The following is an 18,338-nucleotide window of genomic DNA, read 5'->3' on the forward strand; positions in this document are numbered from 1 at the left end:
TGACAACATAATGGGCGGTGATAACTTAGTGCAGATTTCACTGCACATCACTAAGCTGACTAGAGCAACGAGCCATCACTGTTACAGAAAGCTGTACTTCATTACATTAGATCGCGCAACCGAAAAAAAACCTGCCAGCACAGAAGCATCCGCAAATAAGTATGGAGGCCCCAAAGTCCCGACGTTTCACACACCCAGCGAACGTTACAAGAGACAATGAATGCGTTGGATATGTGGTGTTATAAAGGACTGTTGAAAATGCCAAATTCCACTAGCAACCGAACGTCATTGAGGAAACCTCCCAAAGCGAGCCAAAAGCAATTTCTCAAGCCATGGTCCCTAAACTGGTGGAAAATGTCGAACTAACCAATACTAACAGTCCCAGTTACCCGGCACACGGTTTGCATACGAAACAAGTATCTCTGTTCTAACCCGCCACCATGACGTTATTGAAACACAGACAAGGCTGCCAAAATAAATATTCGATAGCGTGATACTTCACTGACTAGGAGGAGCAGATACATACACATTAAATCCGCTACTAAACCACGCAGGTGTCGACATGTCGGTGTCTACCACACTCTACAGTGCTATATCTATTGTGTTATCTTTTATTGTAGTCGACAGCGCTTCTGTCGTAATGACGCCCCGAGTTCGAGTCTTGGTACGGCAAAAGAATTTTAATCTGCCAGGATGTTTCATGTCAGCGCACAATCCACTGTAGAGCGAAAATTTCATTCTGAAAACCTCTCCCAGACTGTGGCTAAGCCATATCTCCGTAGTATCCTTTCTTCCAGGGGTGCAAGTCTTGCAAGCATACAGGACAGCTCCTGTCAAGTTTTAAAGGTAGCAGATGAGGTGCTTCCGGAAGTGAATCTGTGAGAACGGGTCGTGAGTCGTGCTTCGGTAGCTTAGTTGTTACAGCCTTACCCACGAAAGGGATACGTCCCGAGTTCGAGCCTCGCTGCAGCCTACAGTTTTAATTTGACAGGAAGTTTCATTAGAAGAGCTCTGCTTCAAGACTGCTTGTACCGCAGTCATATGTTATTCGACACTTTCTTTGAGTTGACAAGGCTGTACGCCTGGCTGATTAGGAAGCAGTTGAAGTTTGTGAGGTCTGAAGATGGGTGCAATGCCGAAACGCGTAACATGTTCTAATAAAAGAGTCAATTGAACATCTCATGACTTTATTGCGATTGTACAGCATTGGTTGCCAATGATTATCAGAAAAAATTATGCATTCTGGATCAACTTTCCGCTCCGGTATCTCCCATCTTGCTCCTCCTAGCCTCTAGTCTGAGTGCAGTGCAAGCTCTGATGACATTTCCCTCACGTGACTAGAATTATTCCATTTCCGCAGCTACACGAGAGCTCGGTCTCCAGCTATGCAGCCACTACTGACTCAGTGGCTCACGTGTTAGTCGGTAAGTGAAAGTAACTACGCCAGAACAGATAGGGTATGAAGAGGAAATAGGGAAGATCCAAAGATTCGTTTAGGTAGCTCGAAAACTTCACGGAGGTATTTGTCCTTCTGCATTGGTAGAGGCAGTAAGTGAGGCGTTGTGCATCACGGTGAGGTGACTCTTAAAATTACGAAGGCGTACGTTCTTAGAATACTTAATAGACGTTGGAAGGAGGAAATATTGGTTAACTATCTGACGAAAAGTACGTTCAGAGAGATTCTATCCCACTCGGAGGCTTCTAAACAACTGTTCTATCAGAGCACAGTTCGTCACTGGGACAGGAAAGGGAGAAGCGAAGGTGGTACAAAAATTACCCTCCTTCAGAAGCTATACGGCGACTTGCAGAATGCAGACATACAGCCTTACGGACAAAGACAAATCTGTTTATCGAGCGGTTTCAAATGCCGGATGATGCTGACAGAGTGACGAAGAGTGTGACGACGCCTCTAATTGCCACTTCTAAATGCTTGACTTCGAAAATCGGCCATAAACTGAATTTTGCTGTGCATGTGAAAGTGCATATAACGTTACTAATATCTGACAACTTGCTGTTGCTTTGTGGCACCGTGGCAAATAAACTGAGGAACTAGAAGTCACTGAAAGGGTTGTCCCATTTGAAGATGTGCCGTGTATGACGTCCGAAGGTTGAAGGTACATGCGACGTACGGCATGAGCGTTTATAACTATATGCGATATGTCAGCAGTCTGTTGCAGACAGGTGCGTGGTTAACATAGCAGCATGTCTTCAGTTAGCCGACTCTAAACATGGATGATTACGGGTGCGAGACACATGGATCATGCCATAACAGGACACAAGAATTCTGGTTTCGTGGTCAATAGCACATACAACGGATATTCAGCAATGCAAATATCCCATAAACCACCACTCAGGTCGAACACAGGTGCGTGACGAATGGAGCTGACGTCGTCTACGAGGAATCTATGGTTAACTGTGCATGAGATGGTCGGTCATTTCCTCAGGACAAAAATGCATTGCACAAGCAACGGCAACAGAGCAAAGCTTGGCCATTAACCTCATGGCCTGTTCCTAGCCATGTCTTCTGCCCACTCGTGTGCTCTCGAACCAACAACTCGGTATGTATTGTGTTTATTTGGTCTGAGAGCACTGATTACATAATTATGCTCGTGGCCTGGTCACTAGCACAAAGATATCAAACCTAGAAGGTGGGGAAACGTATAAAACCTACACCTGCAACGAAATGCGCTATAAAATAAAAACAGAAAAGAGACGCACCACGAAGGAATTACCGAATGGGACGGAAATCAGTAGATGTGATGTACATGTACAGATAAACAGTTGATTACGATTGCAGAAAAATTTGAAGATTTATTGAGGAGAAAGAGCTTCATAAATCGAGCAAGTCAATAACGCGTTGGCGCACCTATGGCCCTTATGCAAGCAGTTACTCGGCTTGGCATTGACTAGTAGAGCTGATGGGGGTGTCCTCCTGAGGGATATCGGGCAAATTCTTTACAATTGGCGCCGCAGATCGTCAGAATCCCCAGTTGGTTGGAGGGCCCTGCCCATAATGCTCCAAACGTTTTCAACTGGTAAAAGATCAGGTGACATTGCTGGCAAAGGTAGGCTTTGGCAAGAAGGAAGATCAGCAATAGAAGCGCTCGCAGCTGAAATTTAAGCCCATAATGTCTTATCATTAAGGGCAACAAAACGGGGCGACCTACCGTTGTGCTGTGAGGCTGTCGCAGATGACAGCCAAAAGGGTCCCGCTATGAAAAGAAGTCGCTCCCGGGCCCATCACTTATGATGGCGACCGACAGGTTGATATTTCATGATTGGCTGGGGCGCCTCCATACACGCCATCGGCCCAGAATCTCATTGAATGCAGTAGAATTGTCTTGATTGCCATCAGCGGCATCTATACTGCACAGGGGTAGGTCGACGATATTGTACTTCCCGATTAGTTGCCATTCGTGGCAAACCATACTGGGCTTAAATTTCAGCTAGACGAGGCCCGCCCGAATATGGTTAGAATTTCTACTGCTTATCTTCCTGCTTTCCAAACGCTATCTTGGCCAGCAAAGTCGAAGGATCTCTTACCAATTTAGAACTTATGGAGCATTATGAGCTGAGCCCTACAACTCGCTCGGTATTTTGACAATCTAATGCGCCAGCTGGTCAGAATTTGGCACGATATCCCTCAAGACGACATCCAGCAACTCTGCCAAACAACTCGAAGCAGAATAACAGCTTGCATAAGGGCCAGAGAGGGACCAACGTGTCATATACTTCCTCAGTTTGTGAATCTCTTTCTCTTGAAGAAATCATACAATTTTTCTGGAATTGTAAGATTTGTTTGTCTGTACAAGTACATCACGTCTAGTGACTACCGTCCCATAAGGATAATTCCTTCGTGGTGGTCCGTTCTCTTTTTTTATTTCCCTGGAGTGTACATAAACCACATCCCTTTGAATACCTCAAACTTTCGTATCCAACACTACCAGCGATATCGATCTGCTGAGCTCAACTGAATTAGAGGACACGTGCACCTTTTAAACCTATAGCCGCAGTACGAGTCTCATTTTCAACGTCGCGCGATCGTCCAGGTGTTGGCGTGTCATGACCGACCACGCAAACGGAACAGCGGGGTTGCAGTTCCAGCTTATGGACGGAGTTCCAGCAGCTCCCCATTTTACTACCACCTAGGGTTCGCTCTTTATGAACCGTAAAACTAGCGTCCGCATGCACTACTATTTGCCTATGAACGCTACCGCACTCACTCCCAGTTAAATCGTCCGTACGATTGTAATTACGTGGGCTCGTGTGAGTGTCTGTGTATGTGTATGTGTATGTGTGTGTGTGTGTGTGTGTGCGTCGCAGCCGAGTTACTGAAGTGTAATGGCTAGCGACAATAGAAAATGTTCGTCCTTGTCTGTCATTGAAACGAATATGAAACGCAATTTTAAGTGTACTAAAGAAGACGTTAAATGAGAACGACGTTTCAAAGACGTTCTGAATATAGCTTCCATCTCACTAAAGTGTTCCAGCTAGCGATAGTAAAAACTTTTCGTACTTATCTGCTGTTTTTGCGAGTGTACTAGGTGTTAAAAATACTAAGGCAGTTGTTACTAGAGAATGGTGCTTATTATATGTACTGAATCACGTCTAATGTACCACAGTAAAATATTTTGCTTCTTATTCTTAATGTAGGTCTCTCTTACGCGGTATAAAGCTGTATCATATATGAGGGTGATTCAAAGGAAATAGTAAAATTGCAAGAACTCTCCTAAAAGTTGTACTATCGATTTCGCAGCTTGACTTACTTATCATTGTGTTTAGAAAAATTATCAATAACTTGCCTAACAGAAAAGGAAGCTCCGACAGTGCAAAGATAGTGTGGTTCTATTGTCGACTTGCATCGCGTCGGAGTAGTGATCAGTGATGTGATTTATGAGTACAGAAGCTGTTAAACCTTTGGAAACGCATCGAAGACTCTACAGGTACATCCAGTACGTTGTTTCGTGTGTGTTCCTGTAACGAATGTATGAGCTCTGTAGAAAGGTTAAAAGAAGAATAACTTTTCTAGAATATGTTATGCACCTGGGCCAGGCACACCGCGTAGCAACGAATTAAAACAGGAACAAATGGAGGAGCTTGTGAATTACAACCGGTACATTACTGTAAAAGAAAAAGCCTCGTCATCATAATATTTATACGTGAACAAGGAAATTGAAGTGCCGATTTTTAATATTAATTATACAAGGAGGCCAATGAAACTTACATAATCCGAAAGACACTATGTCATAGTTGTGTACAAAGACAAAATCATCTGTGTACGCAGTCTTTAGGAGTGGTAAAAGGGTGTTTCTATGTTCTTAACTCTTATGATATCTTTTCTATCACACATTAAAATCGCCAATACGTGGACGTCGACAATTGTATTGTTGCTAACCTCTGTCCTGCGTACCGATAAGGTGCTATGATAGAAACGACACTCGGAAATAACAACGTTTTTGGAATCGAATTCTAGGAACGTTCATGTTTATTTGATTCATTTGCAGTGACACACACTTAGCGGGCAGCTACAATGCGACAGTTAGATCGCTGATGTTGTCAGCAGTGGAAGTCAAAATATCGTTGTAACGAAGTCTCTAAAGAACTTTGTATATGGGCCTCGTTATTTCGCTTACTTTTCTGTAAGAGTAACGTTGTGGTCATTCCTGCAGTTAAAAGAAAATTTGAAATAAGTTCCTAATTTGTAATATCATCAGTTTGATTGACTTCTGACTTCCCTTGTTCTACGGATACTATGTTTCTTTTAGGCTATGACTAGAAAGAGAACGCTAACATGTCTGAGTGAAAGACGCAGAGCTACACAGAGACAATTTTGGCGTAGAGAAAGGAAAGGTAACGTGAACAATCATTTTGATAATACATGTTTTACTGAACGACCGTAGTATCAATGCGTGAACATCTGAAACTGAGGTACCTATTTTTAAAATTAATTATACAAGGAGGCCAACGAAACTTACATAATTCGAAACGTACTTTGCCATAGATATACAGAAAAAAATCTTTCTTTTACATAGACATTAAGAAGACAAGTAAAATGAAGTACACATCTACATATGAGGAAAGAGAAAAGTTTTCCTCTATCCCTCACATTGCTACCAACTACTATGTCTTGCCGATCAGCAGGTACTATGGTATAAATGAGACAAGAAAGTAACAACGTTTCGTGAAATCGCATTCTAGGGACGTTCATGTTTTAATGTTGCTGGGCCGGCCGCGGTGGTCTCGCGGTTAAGGCGCTCAGTCCGGAACCGCGCGACTGCTACGGTCGCAGGTTCGAATCCTGCCTCGGGCATGGATGTGTGTGATGTCCTTAGGTTAGTTTGGTTTAAGTAGTTCTAAGTTCTAGGGGACTGATGACCACAGATGTTAAGTCCCATAGTGCTCAGAGCCATTTAATGTTGCTGATAGTTCACTTGCAGTAACACACGCATAACGGACATCTACTTGCAACGACTGAAACTTCGTTGATGTTGTCAGCAGAAATTTATTAGCGAAGTTGTCGGGGACAACGAACGTTGCTTATTAGTGTTGATTTCTCCCTTACTTTCGTCTAAGCGTAAACATGTGTTCGTTTGCTGCAAGATCTGAAGTGTTTCTAATTTTCAATTTATTTACATTGAACAGCTATAACTTCCCTTATTATACGGAAACTATATTTGTTACAGGCTATGCCTCGAAGAGGAACAGTGACGGGCCGGACTGGAGGATGAATAGCTAGAGAGACAATTTTTGGGTAGACAATGTAATAGGAATAATGATAATTTTATTGTTGTCTTGAAAGATACTTTCAGATTTACAGCGATCGTAATTCCAAATAATTCTGAGAGCTATGACTGCGGTTTGATGAACTTGCAGTTGAGATTTTGTAATGCAAAGCATTTCGCTTCTGAGATTACTTTACGCAATACAACGGCATTCGTATGTATTGTCATAAGTTAAATTTCCGTTGTTAACGCAAAATTTATGTTTCAACGCACTGTATCACGAACTCACTTGAAATAATCAAACAATTAAAGAGAATTCATAAAATTATTTGAAGTCGAGCATTTTCTTTGGGTCGGTTCTGAGGCTAAAATTTCACATTTTTCCATAGAAGGTATCACTTTAAGATAGATAACATTTTTATCACAGTTCAGGTCCACTGTTTAAATTTGTCGAATTTCGACCACAGGCAATACTAGTATGTATTATTTCTCAACGATGTTTGCTGTATCGGTACCCCATATCTTCTGTATTACTTTAGTCAAAATTAATGAGAGACATATCATTTTCAAGATTTCTTTCTCAAATAATGACGGAATATGCGCAAATAGTTTAAAAATTTTCTTTTCTTGAAAAGCTTCATTTTGAATGCGTTATGGCTTTTCACCGTCATCTGAGAATTCTGTTGTCTTGCCAATATACCTGAGTTGTGGACAACATTTCAGGACGTACTTTCAGAAGATTTTCAGAAAGAAGAACACCAACCGAATCCTACAATCTCACTCTGCTAGAATTGGAGAACGTTTTTAAAATACCATGGCAAACCTTACCAACATTTCAACTTGCCGCCCCTGCTGTGATCGACGCTCAACACACAGCTAAAGATAAAGGAATAAGATTCCCACCTGCTACTTTACAGACAGACCCAGAGGCACCGGTAAGACATTTCTCTACAAAACTTTGTGTCATCTTTCATCAGATGAAAACAATGTTGCTTTTAACAGTTGCATGGATAGTTGTTTCTGCCAATCTCTCATCAGGTGGACGCACATAACATACGATTTTCAAACTACCTGTACCCATCTTGAACACGTCGGTCCCATCGATCCGCAATCACACCAAGGGTGCACAATTTCCTCGTGACTCTGACATCATCATTTGGGACGAGATTTCAGTGGTTCTCAAAGACGCGCTAAGTGTTGCCGATCGACTTTCAAGAGACATCATGAATAATAATCTCCCTTATGGTGACAAAATAATTCTGTTGGAGAAGATTTCTATCAAGTATTACCCGTCGTTAGACATGCCAAAAGAACAGTCATTGTGGAAACTCCACTTAAACGACATCGTCAAAGTCTCATGTCAAAATTCGTAAGTTGACTCAAAATATGATGGCGAGGTCTTGCTTTCACTGAATGGTTACTTAATTTCGGTCATGGTGATCTAAAAAATCAGACAAACTTCCTAAACACTAATATTGTAGTTACAATAGTTTTATTACCACCACATGCAATGCTACAGAAATCAGTAAACAATATGTTTCTCATTCCTATCTAACGGCGACTCTATATCCAAAGCTGATGATTGCACGTACAATTAATAAATACCTCATTTACAGTTTGCTACCTGGAGAAGCAAAGTTTCTGGTTCTTGTCCAACTTGAAGACATAAACAACAATCAGTTATGCCCCATAGAATTCTTGAACTCTTTAACTCCATCCATTTTATCACCTTACCAATTGCTTTTAAGAAAAATACTGTTATTAGGTTAATTAGCTAAACTGATGCCGCGCGGGATTAGCCGAGCGGTCTCAGGCGCTGCAGTCATGGACTGTGGGACTGGTTCCGGCGGAGGTTCGTGTCCTCCCTCCGGCATGGGTGTGTGTGTTTGTCCTTAGGATAATTTAGGTTAAGTAGTGTGTAAGTTTAGGGACTGATGACCTTAGCAGTTAAGTCCCATAAGATTTCACACACATTTGAACATTTGAACTCCTACTTCCCTTTTTGGGTATTGGTGTGACTTGAGCATTTTTCCAGTCTTTAGGTAAGGATCTTTCTGTGAGCGAGTGGTTGTATATAATTGCTAAATATGGAGCTATTTTATCAGCATACTGTAAGAGGACCGGAGGCCTTGCCTTTATTAAGTGGCCGTGGGTAGGACCGTAGAAATTGGCAAACTGGGGCGTCTTAGTGGGACATTTTGCCGTTTTATTCACGCAGACGTCACGTCAACGTTTCAAACCTCCTGATCATGACACAGGAGGGTTTTGGTGCCTTGGAACACGTTCAGATTTCTTCGTATGGTTTTCAACGGTCTTTAGTGGTTGCACCCTGTATACCAGAGAAAAACTGCGGTCGCATTACAATGCAAAGGGGCAGATCACTTTCAGCACTGTGAACTGTCTTTTTCGACCTCGAAAGGTGTGGGAATCAACGGCCCAATGGGTGGTTTCATTGACACCTTGTTTGCCTCCGTCTGAGTGCTTCTCTCGTCAGTTCTGAGTGGCAGGATGGCTGAAATGTTTTCCTCGGCCACCAATAAGGAAACCACGTGATTTCAGTACTGGGTGTCGCGGTTCTGTCTTCCATCGCAGAGGTGTCGAAATATGGGTAAGGGAGGGTGTGACGACCTACCGACCTTGTGACACGTCCATAATGGGGCTGGGCAGAATGGTGGTGAAATTTGTTGCCAGTGTTACACCATTAACCCACTTTGTGCCTCACACGAACTTTTGAAGTGTGGTCTCTTTCAGCATGTATCGACATCTTGCTTTCTGAAGAGTTGCCAAGCCCGAGTGTTCAGTCGCAAGATGCCCCGCTCTTGCATCATTACAGAGGACGTTTGCAGGCACCTTTCACCTAAACGTCAAGGGGATACTATTACGGGGTTTAAAAAAAATAATACCTTTCTTACTCAGTGTATAAAAGTGATTCAATAAACTCGGATCTCTTCTACTTTTCCTTCCATGCAGTGATAAATATAGAGCACAAATACTGAACTAAGATAATTCAAATCCCTTCACATACATGTTGGATTATGACTGTTATAGGTTCCTCGCGTATTTCTAGGTGGATTCTGGGTAACGCCCATAGCAATGTCACAATGGGATAATTTCTTTGAGCTTCTAAAGACAGATTTTTTTCTAATATAATCCTTGCAAGAGTCCTTACTTGAAGAGCAGTTTACTAGGTGTAAAGAGCGATTAGTGTGTCTGACAGCGTAAGGTGGTACACGGATTCCTTCCGTGAAACCGACAAAAGTGATTGCAAGACGTTCATTTGAGCTTCGAAGTAACAACTGAAAAACAACCTGCAGGGGACGTTGTACTTCTGGTTTCAAAAGTGCACATCAACAGCTTCGAAAAAAGAGTTGGTCATATTGTCTAGGTATAAATTATTAATATTCAGTAAATGGGTGGTACATTGTATGTTCCTATTCCCAACTATGTTATGGAATTTGTTGGTGATTCGATACAGGGTAGATTCTTGTGGATTTTGTGTCGGCTTGGAGGGATTCTTAGAAACGCAGTATTTCGTTAGATAGAAGATGACAATACAACACATGTGTTTATACACTGAAGCGGAAAGGAAACTGCTGTAGGCATGCGCATACAAATACAGAGATATGTAAACAGGCAGTATATGGCGCTGCGGTCGGCAACGCCTGTATGAGACAACAAGTGTTTGGCGCAGTTGTTAGGTCGGTTACTGCAGCTACAATGCCAGGTTATCAAGATTTAAGTGAGTTTGAACGTGGTGCTATAGTAGGCGCACGAGCGATTGCACACAACATTTCCGAGGCAGCGATGCAGTGAGGACTCCCCCGTACGACTATTTCACGATTGTACCGTAAATATCAGGAACAAGGTAAAGGCGACCGGTGTGGCCGAGCGGTTCTCGGCGCTTCAGTCCGGTACGGTCGCAGGTTCAAATCCTTCCTCGGGCATGGATGTGTGTGATGTCCTTAGGTTAGTTAGGTTTAAGTAGTTCTAAGTTCTAGGGGACCGATGACCCCAGATGTTAAGTCTCATAGTGCTCAGAACCATTTGAACAATTTTGCGGCCGAAAGAAGAGCCTACAAGAACGGGACGAACGACGAATGAAGAGAATCGTTCAACGTGACAGAAGTGCAACCCTTCTGCAAATTACTGCAGATTTCAGTGCTGGGCCATCAACAAGTGTCAGCATACGAACCATTGAACGAAACATCATCGATATGGGCTTTCGAAGCCTAAGGCCCACACGTGTACCATTGACGCCCGCACGACACAAGGCTTTACGCCTCGCCTGGGCCTGTCATCACATACATAAGAGTGTTGATGGCTGGAAACATACTGCCTGGTCGGACGAGTCTCGTTTCAAATTGTATCTAGCAGATGGACGCTTATGGATATGGGGACAACCTTACGAATCTATACACCCTGCATATCAGCAGGGGACGGTTCAAGCTGATGGAGACCCTGTAATAGCGTGGGGTGTGTGCAGTTGGAGGGATATATGACCCCTGATATGTCTAGATACCGCTCTGACAGATGACACGTACGTCAGCATCCTGCCTGATCACCTGCACCCTTTCGTGTTCATTCTGCTTTCCGACGGACTTGGGTAATTCCAGCAGGACAATGCGCCATCCCGAACGTCCAGAACTGCTACAGAGTTGCTCCAGGTACAATTTTCTGAGTTTCATTACTTCCGCTGGCCACCAAATTCCCCAGACATAAACATTATTGAGCATATATGGGATACCTTGCAACGTGCTGTTCAGAAGAGATTTCCAACCCTCGCACTCTTAAGGATCTATGGACATCATTGCTGCATTCATGGAGTCAATTCCCTCCAGCACATTAGTCAAGTCCATGCCACGTTGTGTTGCGGCACTTCTGCGAGCTCGCGGGGCCTTAACGATATTACGCAGGTGTACCAGTTTCTTTGGCTCTTCAGTGTTCAAATGGCTCTAAGCACTATGGGACATCTGAGGTCATCAGTCCCCTAGACTTAGAACTGCTTGAACCCAACTGACCTAAGGACGTCACACACCTCCATACCCGAAGCAGGATTTGAACCTACGACTATAGCAGCTGCGCGGTTCCGGACTGAAGCGCCTAGAACTGCTAGGCCACAGCGGCCAGCTACCCCTCAGTGTGATAGTTACTTAAACAGTACTTTAACATACAACGAATCAATGTCGCTCTGATAAGTGGTACGTTAACATGGACAATTACCATCAAGCTGTGGAGTTACATTTCCTATGGAACTGACAGACGTAATGAAAAATGATTAACTGACAGTGAAAGACGCCTCGAAAAACTACAAACGGTAGAAACTTAAACCAGAGAAGCTACTGGCATCTGATTTGATGGTAGGCTTCTTATATTTATCCATGACTGTTTCTAGCTCCCATAAAAGCTAGACGTCGTAAAGAATCTAAGGCATAGACGACGTATTCTCAGTCGCCTCACAGCGAGCAAGTATGCAGTGGCGCCACTTACATGGTCTCCATAGGAAATCACTGTGTCAAGATTTTGCAGAAGCGCTGTTGATGCAGCAGGTAATAGGTTTCTGGCAGAGTGAATCTGGTTGGTGTTTATGTAGCGCCTGGCCTGGAGGTGTTTGTGTTTGGAAAACAACGAAACGCCTGGCAGTGCCGGCGCCGGCGGTTCGTCCCTCCTGACCCCCGTGCAAACATTTGCGTACGGCGGCGGCACCTTCAGACGGCGCACAACTCCTCGCGTATTACACGCGCCACAGGACTAACATGATCTTGTTCTCACAGGGTGGACACAAATACCTGCTGGCAGACCACTGGCCTTCCTACATGTTAGCGCCATGCTTCAACGTTTACTTGGAAAATGATATGTTACTGCCGATAACCAACTTATCGAGAAATACAATAATGTAGATGTTTTCAACTCTAATAAAATACTTGTAGTTGCCAGTCTGGTAGAACAGATACCGTACGTTGCATTCCTTTTAAATCTCTGTTGGTTGATCACTACGTACTCTGCTTCCTGTAAAAACATCAGGCTACACTGTGATTTGCCAACTACATATTTTTGCGTATCATGATCGGAGGAATGATTCCAGAGTGGTGGATCATTGCTTTCCCAGATACTTAATTTTTGAAGTTTTTTTTTAGGTATCTAGTGCCTCAGCCATATAACTGGCACATTATATTTTTAAACAGTCCATCATGTTTGCAGTAACCGTTATTAGTTATTACGAAATCGCTTCGCACCTTGCGGATCCGGACTGACGTCAGCTGTTTGTGACAAATCAAAATTTACGCTCGACAGGGATCGGATTTCCCACTTATCGCGAACGATCGCCGTAACTACTTCATCTGTTCGAGCATCCCTCCAGAACATACCCATCTTCCATACATCACTAAGTCCACAGCCCTTATGCTGTCACATTTCGTGATTCCTGCGCAGTGGAGACATATACTCGTGTTTTATCTTCATTTTAGCCAGGCGAGTCATGGATCCGTTAGTGACGGGTTAATGTCTGTGTTTATACGGTGTCTGTATGTTAAACATAACAATTTCCTTCAGAAACGCACTATCGTCTGAAGGAGATTGTAGTGTGAAAATACAAACACTGTATAAACACAGATGTCGTAACCATCTTTGGTCGGTTGAGAAGGTTTTATTGAAGCATGACACTGCGAAAGACTCCAAGCGCACGAAATTTACTTGCAATAGATGTAATTACACATCGATCTGCCTATTATTATTTACGATTTCGTTTGTCCTTATTTCATGCAGTTGAGTCTGTTTATTGCTATAAATATTTAGGTGAGAGGGAGATGCCTGTGGACTTCCATGTTGTTTTTGTATACTGGTTGCTGAATGTTTTGTCACATACTAATATTTACGCCCCTTTATGAAACACTACGATCAAAATAAAAAAATGGTTTAATCCTTGAGCCGGCCGCGGTGGTCTAGCGGTTCTAGGCGCACTGTCCGGAACCGCGAACTGCTACGGTCGCAGGTTCGAATCCTGCCTCGGGCATGGATGTGTGTGATGTCCTTAGGTTAGTTAGGTTTAAGTAGTTCTAAGTTCTAGGGGACTGATGACCACAGATGTTAAGTCCCATAGTTCTCAGAGCCATTTGAACCATTAATCCTTGATGTATCAGGCAGAGCAGCAAATTAACATTACTCAAGAAAAATAACTTTCATAGATATGTACCCTTTCTTTTCATTATAGACTTGATGAATAGAACAATAGCAGATTTAAAATAAAAACTTATTTTCGATGAAGCACTTTTCTCATTTACAAACCATTAGATTTGGTACTAGGAATGTTCAACACAGTGTAGACAATGAGTTCTACAATTTAGTATGGGTGTACAATTTTGTTGCTTTTTTCTCAGTATTCTTCAAACGAGTTATGATTTGTACGACTGTTCTCTTAGAACTCTAGCAGTTAACTGTGCCACTATTTTCATGGTGTAGTTGAGGTCCAACAGCTGAAACAGTCGCTTGGCTGCTGAAGACTTACCAGGATGATAACACAGAGACAGCACTGTCAACTACACGGTTTTCCTTGAGCGTAAGGGTCAATGGTTAAAGTGTACAACACACTGTGACTGCACCCCACGCTGTGTCCAGCTCGCGTGAAGGATTCCGATAATGATGAAGGATTCCGCTAGTGTCACTCTCGTGTTTGACAGCGCTGTCACCTCCATTCCCACTCTCGCAGTCACACTACAGTCCACCTGACCGACATGTTACTATCCCGCAGGTAATATAAAATTTTCTTTTCATATTTCCAGTTCCCGCTGTACGCTCTGTATAAATGCAGCTGTTTTGAAAGATATTTCCCCATTTTCAAAGATCTTTTAATTTAAAAAGCCTACAGTTTTATTTTTAATTAGCTGAGTACCCAGCGTTGCCCAGGCATGTACTTATTCTAGTCTACTGTTAGTCCATCTCCTTCCCCATTTCTCAGTCCATCTCCTCCTCTCATCATCCCTCTCTCAGTCCATCTGCTCTTCTCCCTCTGTCAATCTGCTCCTGCTCCTCTGTCAATCTCCTCCTCACCCCCCTAAGTCAGTTTGCTCCTCCCCCTCTACCTCCTCCACAACCCCTCTAAGTCCATATCCTCCTTTCCTCCCTCTTTGCTCACCTCTTCTCCACACCCTCTCTCTGTCCATGTCCTTCTCCTTCGTTTCTCAGTCCCTCTCTCCCCCTCTCGTCCGCCTCTTCCTACCCTTTGCCTTTGTTCTCCTCTTCCTCTTTCCTTTCTCTGTCCATGTGCTCCCGTCACCTCTGCCTATCTGCTCATTTCTCCTCTGTACATCTCCCTCTCCTCTCTGTCTATCTCCACCTCCCCCTGTAACTCCCCGTCCCCCCATCTATATCCTCATCTCCCCTCTCTCACTCCTTTTCCTCCCCCCCCTCTCTTTGTTCATCTCTTCCTCCTTTCCCTCCCTACCCATCTACCCCTACCACTTTATCTGTGAATCCCATCCAGCCCCCTATTCATGCCCATCTCCTCCTTCCCCCTCACTATAGATACATCTCCACCTACCCCTTCTTTCTCCATGTTATAAACCAATGCCTACTGGTAGTTGTTGGTTCATAATCCCATACTATTACTTTCGAAATAGTGAGTAGTATGTGTATTAAATTTGGTTGAAATCAATCGAGGGATTTATGAGGAGCCTTGTACACGTTTCACAAATATTTCACATGTATTTAATATATTTCACACATATCTGTAAACATAGTTCATCTGTATCTTTAGCGGGTTTCGCATTCCAATGTGTTTTCTCGTAGCTCTGTGTTCATGACATCATTTCTGCTGAACTATGTGCTGAACAGTTTTGTACGTATATTCAGCACCTTGTCTACATACCGCCTGCGAAATGTGTTGCGAGTGGAAGTGGCAGCAAAATTTAAACATCGCGCATGATGCGGAAGTTTTTGTTTGTGAAGTCGTATCTCCCGAATTATAAGTCGTACAGTGATATAACTTTGGAGGTACAATTAGTGATACAAGTGAATACTGTGTGCTACATGTGTCGCAAATACAGTTAGTAGTGAAGAAGTAATAAAAGTGAAAAACCTTTTTCCTTTCATCATTTTGTGGGGTTGTCAAGGAGAAAAAGTTCGTAAGGATTTGAAATTATGTGTACAGTTTGTTGTAAGTCACTAAGTGCTCTCAGTCACAAGTACTGGATGAATATAGCCTGAATATTAACTTGTCATGGGCTGCATTCCTTTTTCACCCTCACCCCTGCCCCTTTGATAGCAGATCTTTCTTACCCCCGAACAGTGATTATTTCCAGACAATAAATGAAATGTGTACCAAGTTTGTTTGTAAACAGTCAAGTAATTTAGAATGGCTGTAAGCACTATGGGACTTAACATCTGAGGTCATCAGTCCCCTGGACTTTACTTAAACCTAACTAACCTAAGGACATCACACAAAATCATGCCCGAGGCAGGATTCGAACCTGCGACCGTAGCAGCAGCGCGGTTCCGGACTGAATGGCCTAGAACCGCTCGGCTACAGCCGCTGGCAAGTAATTTAGAGGGACATGTGGAACATACGTACATACATACACACAAACTTCCATGTTTATAATATGTATCGATATCAATCATTGTGATCGTTTGGACGACGGGTATTAATTGACAACAAATAAGTGAGACGCTGATGTGTCTAGACATGGCTTTAACTTTGTACCAGTGTTCGTCTTAAATGATTATATAGATTTCCGAGTACCTGTTCGACGTAACAGTTTTTGATTTCTACTTCATATCACTTAACATATCACTTCATATTCCACACAGTAATTTAAGACTTTAGTAATATGAAATTCTAAGTTATATTATGGACTGGGAGTACTGTATTTGGCCTGTCAATAGCAGTCACAAAGTAGTACGTGTTGTAAGAAAGTCGTGAGTAACCCATCGAGCTTATTTTATTCAAATCAAGATTTACTTTAACTCTTTCTAACAGTTTTCGGTGCTACAGTATCCAAAGTAGCTGAAGGCAGTTAACATTACGCAATTTTATTAGTTTACTTTTATTGTGCCAAGTGACTTTAATGCCGGTGCCAACATGACGGTCAGATAATGTGTGTCACATCTCTCCAGGTACGGTTTCCATTCCTGATCTATATGATGGATCATCAGCTTTGCTCTGCGCGGCGTCGTTGTGTTACTTGTCTTATTCCGTCCTATGCCTGAGATTTATATACTGCATGTCAGATGTGTTACAAATTTTAAACTGGTTCGATATATTTCAAAATTTAGTGAGAATTACGTATGGCACCACTGTTTACCGTCAGTGCAGTGGTGAGGAGACAAGAGTACCGTGAGGGGTGCGCTATGGAAATGTGATAATACCGTTATTATTTGCTGTACACATAAATGACCTAGTGGACAGAGTGAGGTGCAATCTGCTGCTGTCTGCTGGTGATGCTGTGGTATACGGATAGGTGTCGTCTTGAGTGACTGTAGGAGAACACGAGATGATTTACACAAAATTTCTAGTTGTGTGATGAATGGCGGCTAACTCTGATTGCAGAGAAATGTAAGCTAATGCAGGTTAGAAGCATAAACCAATCTGTAAAGTTCTAATACAGCATTCCTAGTATGGTGCCTGACAAAGCTCTGTCGATTATACATGTAATGGTAAAGTTTTATAGCGGTTTCTAATGGAATGGACATGTAAGGATTTTGGTAGAGAAGGCGAATGGTAGACTTCGTTTTGTTGGGAGAATTTTAGGAAAGTGTGGTTCATTTGTAAAGGAGTCCCCATGTAGGACACCAGTGCAACGTATTCTTGAGTACTGCTTGAGTGTTTGTTAGCTGCACCGAGTCGGATTGAAGGAAGACATCGAAGCAATTTTGAGACCGCGGGCTAGATTTGTTACCGGTACCTTCGAACAGCAAGCAAGTATTACGGAGATGCTTCGGAAACTCAAGTGTTTATAATTCCAGGACGGAAGGTGACGGTCTTTTCGAGAAACAATATTGAGAAAATTTAGAGAATCGTAATTTGAAACCATTCTACCGTCGCCAACGTATATTTTGCGTAAGGACAACGAAGAGAAGAGAAATTAGAGCTCGATAGTGGCGTATAAACAGTCGTCTGCCCCTGGCTCCGTTTGCGAGTGCAACAGAAGAGGAAATCAGTAGGAGTGGTACAGGGTACCCTCCACAAGCACCGTACAGTGGTTTGCAGAATATGTATGTGGACTTACATGTAGATGTAGAGGAGTACTTAGTCTAATTAAGCCACAGACATTACTGCATTAATATTCCATTAGCCGGCAGAAGTAAGAGTTTAGGCTAACCATATGGCAAGGAGGCTAATCTCACATGAAAGACTTAACATGTCGTTTGTATTGCCGAGAAAGCTTAGTTGGGTATATTTTATTGGAACGAGTGGGAACTTTTCCCTGAATCGCAATTATGATCGCAAATCTACCCGTACTGAGTTTCAAAACAACCATCTTATGTACCATTGCATGCATGTATGTTCGTTAATTTTCTTTTGCGTGTCAGTTCAAGTGTTTCCAGAATTCGTTTCTGCGATAAACGGATTATTTTACATCAACCATTGTAAGATAAGGAGCAACCGGCTACAATAATTTTTCA

The sequence above is a fragment of the Schistocerca cancellata genome, chromosome 3, assembly GCF_023864275.1.
Source record: "Schistocerca cancellata isolate TAMUIC-IGC-003103 chromosome 3, iqSchCanc2.1, whole genome shotgun sequence".
NCBI lineage: Eukaryota > Metazoa > Arthropoda > Insecta > Orthoptera > Acrididae > Schistocerca > Schistocerca cancellata.